The sequence below is a fragment of the Tachysurus vachellii genome, chromosome 20 (genome assembly GCF_030014155.1).
Source record: "Tachysurus vachellii isolate PV-2020 chromosome 20, HZAU_Pvac_v1, whole genome shotgun sequence".
In the NCBI taxonomy this organism is placed as follows: domain Eukaryota; kingdom Metazoa; phylum Chordata; class Actinopteri; order Siluriformes; family Bagridae; genus Tachysurus; species Tachysurus vachellii.
In genome coordinates this window covers 13,720,978-13,733,477 of record NC_083479.1, presented here as the reverse complement: position 1 = coordinate 13,733,477, position 12,500 = coordinate 13,720,978, and the positions used below count along the sequence as shown (strand labels likewise).

The window sequence follows — 12,500 nt, the reverse complement described above, 5'->3', positions numbered from 1 at the left end:
AAATTTGCAAGTGAGGCACGCTTTTGATAGCACTGTTTTTTTTTTCCTCGTCTCATTGCTCTGATAATACACGTTTCAACTGATGTCCACAATCTGTTTTTTGTCACGGTTTCTTGTAAAATCGGTTACAGTTCTTGATCATGCCTGGATCAGTGAAAGACATGGGAAAATATGCAAACATGAAACCAGAAACTCGGTCATCACGAAATACCACAGCTGTGTGTCTGAATGCTCAGACATGCTCATTAGAGAGGGATTATATGTGGAAGGATGTGTTTGTTTTATCCAATTATTTAACTGTAATGTCCATGATTCTGGGGCAAACTGTGTGTGTATGTATGTACATCAAATAAAGGTAAAAAATGTAAAGGTAGATAAAGTATTTAACAACAATATGCATAAATAACATTTACACATACTGTACATCAATAAAACCACTTGTACTGTAACAGTTATCTAACTTTTTCCAGTTTGCTATAACTACACTTTAACTTAAACACTTTTCATATTAATTTATCAACATCTTTTCCATGAAACATTTGAACATCTTTCCATTCTTTCAAAACAGACTTTTCTATGAGCCATCTATTATAGGTGCTAAATAATGTCCATATCATCGTCGATTTACTCGACCCTGTAACCTGTACACCTTCAGCCCCAAGAATATTTAAAATATTCCACAAGAGACAGTTTGAGTTTATCAGCCTAAATTTCCTGAACATCAGAAGTTACTTTATTTTTAATAATATTATGATATTCACGGGGGGCACGGTGGCTTAGTGGTTATCACGTTCGCCTCACACCTCCTGGGGGTTCGATTCCCGCCTCCGCCTTGTGTGTGTGGAGTTTGCATGTTCTCCCCGTGCCTCGGGGGTTTCCTCTGGGTACTCCGGTTTCCTCCCCGGTCCAAAGACATGCATGGTAGGTTGATTGGCATCTCTGGAAAATTGTCCGTAGTGTGTGATTGCATGAGTGAATGAGAGTGTGTGTGTGCCCTGTGATGGGTTGGCACTCCGTCCAGGGTGTATCCTGCCTTGATGCCCGATGACGCCTGAGATAGGCACAGGCTCCCCGTGACCCGAGGTAGTTCGGATAAGCGGTAGAAAATGAATGAATGAATGAATGAATGAATGAATGATATTCACTGATTAACACACTTTGAAAGTACAACCTTGCCAAGCAGATTATATATTAAAAGTATGACAAAAGTAAGTCTAAGAGTACAGATTAAAAGTAAGACAAAGGATCTCTTGGAGTTTAATATTTGAAAACTGATAAAACTTTACTTCAGTGTCCAAAACTTCATGGATCCACCAGGAAAATGCATCCAAGCAAAGAAGTATTTAAAATTGAGATGGTAGCCTGAGACACGTTTCTGAATACAGGCTTTATTAGATTTAGGGGGTGGGGGGTGGGGGGTGGGGGGTGACTCTCCAATCAATGAATCACTCACAATTAGTTTCAGATGATGATGCTACTGTGTTTAACAAGCTCTGATTGTGTTTTATTTTATTTTTACTTAGTATTTTACATTTAGATTTGCATTTCAAATCAGTCTGAACTCGTTTACTGATTTTATCTACAGTTTTGCAGGCAAACTCAGAATTACATTGCAGTCATTGGCTTGAAACATCAACACGATAGAAAAAAAAACACAACCACATCTTTTTTCTCCATTTTACTACATTATGATCTGCAATCATCTGCAATCATCTATATGGTGTCTGTGACTTAGAGGTCACACACAAACAGCTCAACAGCTGGATGAACCTTACTAAGAAATAGCAAGATATTTTAGGGAGGCATCTTTTTAAAACATTCAGTGTGTTACAGAAGTCAATGTTTTATGCTTTCTCGGACCGCACTTTTTTGCATGCTTCTGTTGTGATTTAATACAGTGTCACACTCGCAAAATTCAGGACAAAATGTTATTAAGATCTGTATACATTTTTGGTAATATTTTATTCAGACACTGTAGATACAGTCAGCGGACCTTCTAGAGAATGTCTGTAACATGTCAAGTGACTTCATTCATCGACCCATTGATTTGTTCTTGATTTGAACAGTTTAAATTTGTTACAGGTTTTTTTCTTGGGGACAATTTCTCCCTTATTTGGCTTTGGAAAATGTCCACGAACCAGCCAGCTCTTCCCTGTCATGAGAGCGTTTCCCCTGAGCCACCTGAAGCCATTCAACAGCATCTCTTTGAACCAAAGCTCAAGCTTCAGAACGTCACAGTGTTCAGTAGTTATACAGTAGTCATTAGCTTACAAAGTATCAGGATGTTTAAGAGATCTATAAACTATAAACTATTTCATATTCAGCTCATGTGGACTCGTCTGATACATCTGTTGCCGTGTTGTTGAAAACCAGTTAAACATCATTCGACATGTTTCTGGGAATCTGTTTCTAGGCTGCTTCAGATATTCAGTCAGATATTTCTTTAATATCTTTAATTAGGTTAAGTCTATCTATCTATCTATCTATCTATCTATCTATCTATCTATCTATCTATCTATCTATCTATCTATCTATCTATCTATCTTTCCATCCATCCATCCATCCATCCATCCATCCATCCATCAATGTGTTCATATGCTGCCTCATGACATTTTATAGATGGTTTGTTGAGTGTCCACTTTGGACTTTTCGAAATTCAGAACAATCAGATATTTATTTAAAATCTTTATTCTTTTATTCTTTGTTTTTTATGTAATGTATTTACTTAGAATTGTCTATGCGTCATGCTGCTGTGTCTATCTATCTATCTATCTATCTATCTATCTATCTATCTATCTATCTATCTATCTATCTATCTATCTATCTATCTATCTATCCTTTATTTTTCCACTCATGTCATTATTATTTATAAAGGATGTTCTCAGATTAATTTAAATACACAACCTGGTTTGATGTGAGTCAGTCTTCTTGTGACCTGGTTGGAAGTGTCAGCTTCACAAGCTCACAGTTGGTGGCATGTCACTGCTCCCATGTGTGTTTGTGTGTTTTCGGAGTTGTCAGAGCTGATTATTTTAATTTTGCTTATTTTAATAACACCCTTATCACCTGCTAAGGCTGTCAGCGTCTCCCCCCGGCATCTCAGACCCTTCTGCAGCCCAAGCCTGCTCCAGCATACAGACCAGCAAAAACATGCCAGTCATCGCTGAGCGACTGACCGGTGCCTGGTGTAACCCATGCTTTAATAATAAATAATGCCTTTAATAAACGGGGACTGTGTGGGAGAGATATAGTGGCATACAAGAGTGTACATAATGGCAAATAATTACTCACATTTTTAACAGCCTCTGATTGTAGACTAATATCTAATCTGTGTTTGAGGATAAATTCTGCTAGATAGGGTTAGCACACACACACACACACACACACACACACACACATACACACACATATAAGCATACACACACACAAACACACACACAATTTGTGTGAGAGACACAAAGGTTAATTTTTTTACTTGCAGAAAGCGACACCCCAATCAATGACTCAAACGCAGTTTGTTTCAGATGTTGGTGTTACTACAGTAAGTTTAACAAACACTGATTGTGATTTATTTCATTGTTTTACATTCAGATTTGCATTTCAAATCAGCATTTCAGCATTTTCGTTGTCCCCGCTCCTGCACTGACACAGTCTCCCAGACTCACTTTATCATCTGAACTCGCTTACTGATTTCTCTATTTTTTTTGAAGACATGGTTGTGAATGAATTTCTGGATATAGACTGCTAGATAGAGGCTTTTACACACACAGAAGGAAGGGAAAAAAAAGGAAGGAAGAAAGGAAGGAACGAAGGAAGGAAGAATGGAAGGAAGGAAAGAAGAGAAAAGAAACAAAGTTTGAAAGTAAGAAAATATTATTTGTTGATATTACTAATCATACTGAACAAGAAAGAAAGAAAGAAAGAAAGAATGAAAGAAAGAAAAAGAAAAATAGATAGAAAATACATTTACGGCATTTAGCAGACACCCTTATCCAGAGTGACTTACAACTGAGCAACTGAGGGTTAAGGGCCTTGCTCAGGGGCCCAGCAGTGGCAGCCTGGTGGACCTGGGGTTCAAACCCATGACCTTCCGATCAGTAGCCCAACAACTTAACCACTGAGCTACCACATCCCACACCCACATCCCACATCCCAAAATAGAGGCAGTTGTAGGTGGGAGAAGTATTAAAGGAAGAAATAAAGAAAGGGAGGAAGGTAGGAACGGTAGACATGCACATTGTGTAGCAGAGCTTCTGATTGGTCGGCTGTGAAGCACATTGTGACACCACAAGTGACAGCTGGAATTGAAACTGACATCATGTTAATGCATTTCAAGAGAAACAATATACAGTAGATATAGATTCTATAAAATATAGATTCATTCATTCTTACTCATTAGATATGAAAAGCAGTTTTGTGCCATAAGTGTGCGAGCTCTGATCTCCGTGTGACATCATACCGTACATATCACCTTGCTATTGCACTAATCCCTCGGGTGTTTGTCCAGCTGTCTGTCAGTCAGTCAGGTTGTCATCTCTGTCACTTCATACCCTGCTGAAGATGTCTCAGAGCTGTATGCTCCTGCACCACCGACAGTCTCAAATGTCAGCTGGGCTTTTCTGTCATCAGAAGTGTGAGCGTACGCACTCCATCCTGCGCTTAAAGCTCTGAGTCGTATCGCTGTGAAGGAAAAGCATCTCTCTGTAGACTTTTTCTCAGCAGTCTCAATTTTTCATTAATGGTGAGACACACAGGGAACATCCAATTGTGTGTGTGTGTTTGTTTGTGTATATGTGAGTGTGTTTCAATGTGTGTGTCAGTGAAAGTGTGTGGAAGACACCAATTGGAAGTTGAAGCCATTTAGGCATGCAGCTGGAACTAAGTCCTGCATATTTATCTTAGCCACTGGGAGCAGGCCGAGACTAAGCGTCTGGTGCTAACTGGACCATGTTAAGTCCTCAGAGAGCCCTACTGCATGTTAGTGAGGCAGATAGAGTGCCAGAGTCACTTGCTAACTGGACCATACCATCTTCTGTGAAAGGTGTGCACGATCATTCGAGGATGAAGGAATAAAATAAAGAATTAGAATCTGGAAATAAAACAGTGACAGAGGGCTACTCGAAGCTAACCTGACCAAATCACATACTGGTGCATTATTCTACTATGTTTTCTAGTACAAATACTGCGAGTATTGAGTTCCATTGCACTTCAAGTAACCAGATGATGGACTTATTCAGCTGAAAAAATGAAGTGGGGAATGCAATAAATTCACTTAACAGCTTTGCTTACATAGCGTTAGAGGGGCGGAGCTAACAGACGCTGACGCTGGATCAGAAGAAAATTTCAGAATAGCTGATGACACTCCGTTGGACACGACATCTTACAAATGTCTTTTAAATTAACTTACGTTGTGTGACTTATTTTGTCCAAACATATTCATGCGTCACTATGGACCGGGTAACTTAAACTACCTGTAAATTTCGGCCCTTGCTACCTTCCTGTAACTACATACTTTCCAAATTAATTTCCAATTAATTAATTCTTAAGTAATAGTTATTGAATAATAAAGCAATGATTTAAGAGCTTGTGTTTCATCATAATGTAATTATATAAAAGTACTCAGCTACTCGGTTAATCAACCACAGGCTGGCTACAGTGTGCACCTGTAATATGTGTCTAAAGCAGAGCTCCTGATTGGTCAGCTGTAAAGTCCTGTGGCAGTTGAAGTATAAACAGATTTTTTCCTGAAAACATTTATGTGGAAAAAAAACATTAATCCTTAGTAAAATATATTCGAAGATTTTGAAGAATTTTCTGGCACTGTTTCTACCAACAAGCAGAAGAATCCTTCTTCTTCAATGTATTTCCTCTCTACAGAGCTGTGCCATCATGTCTTTGAGAAAGAGTGAAGATAGAAAGAAAGAACAGTATGATAATACTGAGACAGAGTTGTTACATCATTGCTTTGATTCTTTGAGCACCACTGAGGTATTAAACTGAGGTAAAAAGAGACTTACCTCAGAGCCGGATTGAAATGAATAAACCCCAGGACAAATTTGTTACACTTTCATAATTTAATTAAAGAATCAACACATGTTTTTAAAATATGAGAGAACAAAATTCACCATGTGACATCTAGGAGAGGCAGACAAGTGCGAGAGCAGGTTTCACTATTATTGAAGTCCAGAGCAAACAAACCAGAGGAGTCAGGCAATTCTCAAACCTGTAAACAGGAAGAAGGTCAGGTAATCGGTGTGCGGGTATTAAGTAGGACAGGATAGAAGATCTTCAGTGGTGTGAAAGAAAGCATTCTCTCTATTGTTCCTGACAATTCCACCCTGAGAAAAACTAGCTGTGTTCTGGCTATTTGTTAGAGACATAGCTTTACTCTCTGTCCTGTCAATCAAAATAACACAAGCCAGTCGTGGATGTCTGTGAGCTCTTGTATCCTGAAGAGAACGGTTTGTGTTTACCTGTGTGACATACCATCAGTGGCACGATGATGATGGTCGTTTCATGTTTTTCACATTATAGCCTTCCATCTCTCTTGATAGCTGTCATCTGAGAAGGGAAAGTTAGCTAATGGGTAGGAATAGGAAAATGACCATTTTGAGGGAAAATGGGGTGGAAAAACAAATAGAGGCAACAAAGCGTGTAATTGGAGAATTAACATGGGACAAGTCATGAAACACAGAAATACAAATGGCTTTGTAATGTCACTTGTTCTGTTTAATTCAGTTAAATTCAATTTGATGTCTTTAGTGCTTTTTATAATGGACATTGTCACAAAGCGGTTTTACAGAAATATCTAAAAATATATCAAGTCAGCATATACATTATAAATGTATGAATGTGTCATGTTATTTCATAGCTGTGTGTTATAAGATGGTCATATGTTTAATTAGAAGTTATGTGAAATGTGTACCATTGGTTTCTTGTTTGACAGAAAGTCATGTGTCATGGGAATTGGCATGAACACTGGGTGTAATATATAAATATGTAAATGTATATGGCATGTAGGTATAGACTATTTAAATTCATAGCATGAAGTCTCATTTCCTCCTACGTGATTCAAGAGCATTGAAATGCCTGTGCAAAATAGTGATGGATAGTTTTAGGCACAATCTTGATATCTGCCTTCTGTCTATTCATTTTCTTTGGTCGGTTCCTTTGTCATCCTCCGACCAAGCCTCAGTTTTCCCCAGTGCTCATTTATCCTCCTCTAAACTGCAGGAACTGTGAGCCATCACTGTCTCATGATTCAGTTCCACAAGCCAGTTCATTACTGCTGCTTTCTTATTCTGTTGTGTGTGTCTGTGTGTATATGTCTATGTGTATGTGTGTGTATTAAGTATTTATAAGAAATGCCTGGAGTCAGCCAAAAGTTGTGCTGTTTGCTGCTTGCCTTTGCTTTTTGTAAGTCAGTGCACAATAAGAACAGGGAGCAATTCAAAGTTGGGAGACTTGAGGAAAGTGGAAAATAGAGAAGAAAACCAAGCGTGATATTTTATGAATAGAGTGAGGAATTGGAGCATGGAAGCACATGATTGAGGGCAAAGAAGAACTGAATGAGAGAAGCGGCAGAAGAATGTGTGAGGTGGCGCACCTACTGTACTGCGGCTTCCCCTTTTTCGTCTTACACACGCCGCTGTGTGGCACGGCTGAGAAGGAAGAAAATACAAAGAACTGCAGAGTTGATCAGAGCTTCATTAAGGCCATAAATGAGTTTTTATGGATTATATAGGTGACCTGTACACCTGTGGTGCTGTGCAAATGCAGCAGAGTTCCTGGTCTTTGCCCATGGTCCACTGGGAAATTAAATGGCTTTGTAGAAAGGCCAGAAGTTAATGGTTTGTGTTTAGTCTCGGTGAAATCTGTTAATTAGCTAATCAAAGGCTGTGGCTTTGTTGTAACAAGCCCACATTCTCTAAAGGGAACAATCAACCATTAGTTATGCTCAATATGTCCAGCAGCGTGATATTATTCTAAACTATTCACATGTTTCCATGTGAAATGTTTAGTCTTGATTTAAACAGAAGTATATTGTAGCCTGTACAACACGGGCGCTCGCTTTAAGACAACACAGGAAGCCCCTGTACTTTACTATCAATATTGAACTGATTTCACTGAGCCTTATTTATTCCCAGGAGGCATCTCTTTAATTTTCGATGAAATCAATACTGTCGCTGGTCTAGCATATCGGTATATGAGAAGAAACTTTCACAGACTATAAAAGACAGAAATGTGATTTACAAAGTTCAGTTAAATAAAAATACTAACTCATGATGTGCACATAATGCCTGAATGATAATCACAGATGTTTTGTTTAGTATTGAGATCTATATTGTTAATCCAAATTATTCAGACAATTATAAATTAGTGTTTTAATTGGGCTTTATTATTAGATCAACAATTGTCTTTAACAATGTACATTATAAACCTTCATTTGTTTACATGAATGAGAAATTGTTCTTTAGACATACTAACTAATCTTTCAAACAGTAAACATCCATCCATCCATCCATCCATCCATCCATCCATCCATCCATCCATCCATCCATCCATCCGTCTGTCAATTTTCTGTAGCACATATCCTACACTAGGTCATGAGGAGCCTGCACACTAATCACCCAACTCATTACAGGGCACAATCACACAGTAATTAAATGCCAGTTAGCCCACAATGCATGTCTCTGGAATGGGGGAGGAAACTGGAGTAACCCTGAGGAAACCCCCAAAGAACAGAGACAACGTCCAAACTCTATGCACACAGGCAAAGGCAAGAATGAAATCCCAGAAGGCTAAACATATAAAAAGTCAAGAAATATATAAATAAACATACTGGTAAGTATGCAAATCAGGCTATTCAAGGTCAATTTTATCATGTTTAACTACCTCTAGTTTTGCCTGTGTGGCAAAAATCAATATAATATTCAATAATAAAATACAGTCTCTAACATCAGCCAATATCTTGGTGGATGTATAATGAAAAAGTACATAAGAAGTTGATATTTTCAATTTCTGCAAAAAAAATAAAATAAAATAAAAATGTTCTACCTGAGTTTTGGAAACAAGATTAATAACAAAACTTTTATCCCAGAGAATGCTTTTTCAAAATATGGCACGCTTACTAAACCCACTGATTACCATAAAAAAAGGAAAGGAACCGTCCTACTGTGAATGAGCGAGAACTTGAGATTGGTATTCATAAAATTCTCAAACCAAGTTGTTTTTCCTGAAGTAGATATTCATGTGCATTCTGTACAGATACAGATTTGTACCTTAGATTTGAGAGTTTACTCTTTTTTGTTTGTATAGCACGCACGCACGCAAACACAAAAACTCCTGAAGTACATCACAGTAAGTGGTCCTTTAGAGCTTTGATGCATTTTCCATAATCTTCCATTCAGGTCTTTCACGTTGCCGCACTTCCTTTATATGAACATCTGCCCTGTCAGCCCTGTGGCCTCTGTAGTAGCTCCATTATTCATGTCATAGACTAGAAAAGCCCTTATCTAGGGCAATGCCAATGTTTCTGTAGTCTCCTCACTCTCTGTGTGCTCTTCCTTGACCTAGTCATCCACTTGATCATTCCATTCAGAGAGCAAGCCCTGAGTGACATCATCAGGTAGAAAAACTAATACTGTGGCCTCGCTCTGAGGCATAGTGATAAAACATTTAGACAAAGTACATCGCAGTTTTATTAATTCATGAACATTGCAGTCGTTTGACTACATAAATGTATTAATGCATAACCTGTGTTAGGTACATCCATCTAACGCTCAAGGGAATATCTACCTCTGCTCTTCCTCCTCCGTTTCTTTCTCCCCTCTTCTTCGTCTTGCTCTGTTAATTCCCGACTCGGCACTGGATCTCTTGATTGCGCTTTCCGCTCTCATCATCACGTCTAGACTCATCACGGACAGATGCGCCACCCAGCTGCATGGCAACTGGCTAAACCTTTTGAACCAGTCAATCAATTTGTTTGTCTTAATTCGGTCTCCGACACGACGTGGGCTGTAATTGATTCGGCCCAATCGCAGTCAATTAGCATGCATTTTTTCTCAATTAAGTTCTACATGGATAAACGTCTCACGTGTAAGCACGAGAGCGGCTTCAAATCTGTAAGTATTTGAAGATGCGGGGTGTGTGTTGGGGGTTGTTCGCCACAGCGGGTGGTGGGATTAGATGTGTTTGCCTGGTGGTTTGCTGTAAAATTTGGTGGCCTGAAAGCTCAGCATAGCCCCACTGACCCACTTAAAGAAAAAAAAAACATTTCTAACCATGAAAGCAGCTCATAAACATCAGTAATATTAATTTTGATGTTACGGACAGTGCATTTCAACTCGTCTCGCACTTACGTCCCTAAACAGAGGTGACAACATTGCTGGAAAATGCCTGCAAAAGAACATTCACCACCAAAAGCCTAGATTATGTCAATGGACGAGGCAGTTCGTAACATAAATGACAAACAGCACGTTCTACCATGTCTCCACGTGTGAAACCAACCAGACACCTAAATCCTGCCTTCATTTTGAACGATCACATATTCAAATGTCAGAATTGTCTCGACTTTAAAGTACGGAAGCACGGAGTCTTTGGCGCAGAGTGTCCTTTCCCTGCCAGGGAAAATGTTATTTAGGTTTTATTTTGATTGCTGGTCTTACTGAGAAAAGCAGACATTTTCAGTTGTCTCCTGTAGCACAGGGTCAAAATCCTAAATGCTGTGCCTACATGATATCCTACACACATATCACTATCATACTCCATATACATAGCACATTGCTCCTTGTTACCTAATATCTAGTAATGTCTTAAAAATCCACCTTATGGTCTTTTTTCTTCCTCTAATTCACTATCAGTGGCTCTCAGGTGCAACACAACACTGATCGAGGAAACGGTGAGTATCAAAGTACATTCACATTTAGGCTTCTGCCTTCCCAACCATCCTCACCAGCCTCAGTGAAGAGTAAAGTGCGCTATCACAGTGAGCACACGGGCATATATGACATGATAAATGCTGTGCTTTATTTATCTGTATGCTGTAGAGCACATAATAGACCAAGGATGCGTTAACATTTTGTACATTTCCTTAGAATCAGACGTGGTTTAATAGTCCCTGTGCCTGCTGAATGAACTGGGTCTGGTTTGTTGTTATTTTGTTGGCATAATACTTTATCATCGGTGGGTGCACTGGACAGCTGTTTAGAACGGTTACCTGGCAACAATGCTTGTAGATAAAAATGGAAAACAGTGTGCACTCACGCAAAAAAAAATAAAAAATCTGTGAAAGACTGAAAAGAAAATGGAGCGAGCATGAGCTATTCCCATAAGGATGATTGTAAGGAGACAGACAGCAAAAACAGGTGTATTATTTACCTGTAAAGCAGCAGCTCGTCACTATACCTACTGCTGTGGTCCCATAAAGTCGGTGGTTTTGAAAACAACATAAAGTAAATGTTTACTGAATTGTAGTTAAAGTGTCAGTAAGGTGAAGGCATCAACCAACATGGCTGCCATGTACTCCTCATGCAGGCATTCACTAAATTCCAGGGTTTCGTTACCACGACGTAAAGTGGGCGTGTTTCCGGAGAGGTCTTTCTTTCAAAAGAAAAGAGCATACTCCGAAGGACAAAACAGTCATACAGGTAGATTTAGTTTAGAAAACAAATAAACAACCAAAAACTACGGTTATGGTTAGGGTTAGAGTTAGATGATCAAATAGGCCACGCCTACCTGATGACGCAATATCTGTTATGCTGTTCTGAAATCCCTGGAAATAAGTGCATCCTTCCTCATGCATCCCCATGCTCACAGCCATGATTGTTCTGATTGTTTTCTATTCTGTATGTTTTGTTTAGTTTACAATTCTGTGTGTTTGGTTTACCTCTCGCAAAGTATACTCTTACATTCATTACTTTACCAAGCCCGTTCCTAATATTTTGACTGTTCCTATTTTTGTGATGATTTTTGTTAGTAACCCTCCTGCACTTGCATCCAACCTCCATACCCTAAGGTCCCTTAATATAATTCCATAAACGTATATATATATATATATATATATATATATATATATATATATATATATATATATATATATATATATATATACACACACACACAAACCTAAATACTGTGAAAATATTATGCCTTATCATCCTCCCCAAGTTCAACATAATCATTAATCATATGTTGTAAAACCATATTATCGTGGGAGGCTGTTAGGTGGTTTTGGGTTATTATTTATTCATGTTTGGTTTATTTGTTTTATTTTATTTGTTGTTATATTGTTATTCTTGTGCAATTTTCTGTTTTTATTATTTTGGTCTTGTAGCTTGTGATAGACAGGTGGAGGATAAATATTTATGTACCCTCTTGTCAGACAGACTAAAACAGAATAAAATAAGTGTTTTGGTTAAGGGAGCAAGCTCTGAACCAGCATCTGGAAATAAATGTGTGATGCTCTGTGTTATTTATACGAAAGCTGAAGGTCGGGGTTG

The 12,500-nt window shown here is 38.5% G+C and overlaps 1 protein-coding gene across 1 annotated transcript in view; it reads left to right on the top strand.

The window, feature by feature from the left end:
- LOC132863482 (roundabout homolog 2-like) overlaps positions 1-12,500 on the top strand; it is a 130,450-nt gene that overhangs the window by 19,442 nt on the left and 98,508 nt on the right. The gene's annotated exons all lie outside the window — the stretch shown is intronic.